Consider the following 3,139-nt stretch of genomic DNA (forward strand, 5'->3'; position numbering starts at 1 on the left):
TAGATTAAAACCTCAGTGGGACTATTAGGAGGTATTGTAATTATAGGTGTGAATTGCCTGGAGAAAGTGAGTAGCTGACAATGTAGCTTTCTAGGTTGTGTCCTGGCTCTGGCTCTTCTTGACATTCTGTCACCTTAGTTCCTATGAGATAACCAGCTTTGTTTCTTCCTGCCCTCTTCCAAGAAGCTCTACCTCACCATGGACCAAGAATAAAATGGAGTCATCTCACCATTGACTGAAATTATGAAACAAAATAATTTATTCATGAACTGTTTTGGTTTATTACCATAGCAATGAAAAAGTACAGCAATACATATTACAATTTATCTTTGGTCAGCATGCTTTTGTGGGGGTATCCTGGCATGTACAAACATATATATCACAGTTTATGGTAGCTGAGAGTGTTTTGCCCTTGCTGGTACTAAATAAACTGAGTGTTGAGTGTCTTTAAGTCTTAGAAAGGGTAGAGGATTTCACCTTTCCCTGGGGCATTGGAAAGGTATGAAGTATGGATAAAGCATTGTTAAAATAAAAATTAGTGTTAATAAGTTCTTATTGTAATCAATCATTCTCATATGCAAAAATTCCTGTGAGTGAGCAAAGACATGGGGAGAGGGAAATTTGACTCCTAGTTGGCAGATGTTGGACTTGCTTGCTTTCTTGACAGCTTTGAACAAAAGGGCTGTCAATCAGCCACCAAGCCTACCCTGATGCCAGCACCAGCCAATCCTAGAACTCTATAGATGGCTTGAGAAATTTCACAATGTTTGCATTTGTTGTCCTTGACCCTGAAGTCAGAACTCCTTAAAAGTCTGTATCATATATTTATTATCTCAAGATTAGGTAAACTATAGATGGCCCTACAAATATAGAGCAAAACCAGGGGGATAACACTTACCCTGGTGGTTTGGAGGTGAGATTGGTGTGACTGGTGTTAACAAGTAAAAGCTGTGATAGGTCTAAAGGCCTTCTCTCTGTTTATGTAAGCAGGCTGCTTGGTTCACTTAGTGAACTGGCTGGGAAACACTGTGATGTCTACTCTGATTTTGCCACATCAGGCAGAATAAAAGGCTCCTGTTGATTAGTTGTTTCTTGTCCCTAAGTTATCCTTAAGTATCCCTAAAAGAAGTCCACATCTAGAAACCCAAGGAAACCAACTTTAGAAGGTAGCTGAGTCTTCAGTCCAGGTATTCAGTTCTTTTCCTTCTAGTCAAGATGGAGCTCAAATATTTATTTATTTTATGAGACAGAGTCTCCCTATTACCCCAACCTGCCTTGATCATTATGTAGACCAGGCTGACCTCCATCTCACAGTAATTCTCCTGCTTCTGCCTCCAGAGTGCTGGGACTAAAGGTGTACAATACAACTTCCAGCCTGAGCTCAAATTTTAAAAGAAACATAGTGGAATGAAAAATTTATGAAGTTGACATAACATAGGAAATTGTAATAATATTGACAATAGATCAATATAAATTATATCACCTTTAGGGTTGGAGAAATAGATGGCTTGGTGGTGAAGAGTACTGGCCACTCTTGTAGAGGACCCAGGTTCTATTCCCAGCACCTACATGGCCACTAACAACCATCCATAATGCCAGTTCCAGGGGATTCCAAAACCGTCTTCTGACCTCCTCAGTCATTGCATGACATGGGAGCACTTACACACATGCAGGCAATACAGTGATACACATAAAATATATACATACATATTTTTTATAAAATTGTATTATCTTAAATATGAGGACAAAAACAAGGCTAAAAAAGAAAAAAAGATTACGTAAATTATAATGTCTTTCCTTTACTCTTTCTTTCTTTCAAATTGAAGAAATTTCCTATTGTTGTGTAAGGCTATTACAAGGTGTGGCGCGAATTCTCTCTGGGTCTCCTGTGTGATCAAACAATATAATATATTTTATGTGTATTTATTAATTTAAAAAGGAATGAGTACCCAGTGGCTAGCCCCACTCCATGCCTCAGAGCCTGCCTTATCAGACCATGCCACACCCATAATTCACTCATGCTTCTGGGGCCAGTGAACACCCCAGTCCATTAAAAGTCTGTCCATTCTGACTTTCAGCTGTTGCACACAACTTTCCCATAGCTACCACGCTTCCCCATCAATTGTGGCTTCCCACGGCTCACCACTTCTATGGCTCGGCTCCAGGCATCCATTCCAAGATGGCTCCCAGCCACACCCCCATAGTCCACACTCTATGGCAGGCCCAGCCATTGGAGAAACTAGCCAATTGAGAGACACTCCACCCCATTCCTCTGCTCTTACAATATTTCCTTCCATCTTCTGATAAAGTCCTTGAGCCTTGGAGGGAGTGATAGATGTAGGGTGATCTCTCTTGTATCATGGAGAGTGGCTTCTTGGGCCTCCCCATTAGTAGTCTTTACGCCATGGCCACTGATCTATCTCAGTGGTGTTTCTTCTACTATAAAGACAAAGGGAAGGAAGTAGACACATTTAAACAAACATGAATGTAAATACAAATGCCTAGTAGATATCCCAGTAGGTGTACTATATTCATTAAATGATATATTCATGACGGCTTCTCTACTAGGACCTGTAGCCTTTCTCAACAAAAGGTGTTGGCATGGTCTACAGCACCAGATGTGTGTTCTACCCCTAGGAGTAGGCCTTATCCAATTAGAAATTTGTCAGTTGTATGTATGTGGTCAAGCCATTATTGCATTTGCAGTTATTGCTTAGCATGTCAGTAGTGTGCAGCATGCAGGGTCCATTGTTCAGTAGACCTATGGAGGATCCTTTCTTCCCCAACCATCTGTAGAGAGCCTTCTGGGCGTATCAACATCATCCATCCAGTGGCACAGAGTTTTTTGGCTTAGTCTCAGTTCCATCTCTTCTTCTTCTCCCACACTCACAACATGCAGTGCCCTCAGCCACATGGCCTTACTGACCTTTCTAGTATACAACTGACATTAATGGCAATAGCCTTGGTGAATTGGAGGACCTCTAGGAGCTCTATCTGACCAACAGCTCATAGGAGGGGCAACCTACCCCTGGTACTGTAGGTTTTCTTAAAAGTTGTCTATAGCTGGCCTTTGCTTCTTCAGGTATCTCTCAAATGGGTTTCACATCTGTAAAACACTCGAAGGAATGTTAACATTATA

Source organism: Nannospalax galili, unplaced genomic scaffold (genome assembly GCF_000622305.1).
Source record: "Nannospalax galili isolate Female #2095 unplaced genomic scaffold, S.galili_v1.0 scaffold1780, whole genome shotgun sequence".
Taxonomy (NCBI): Eukaryota; Metazoa; Chordata; class Mammalia; order Rodentia; family Spalacidae; genus Nannospalax; species Nannospalax galili.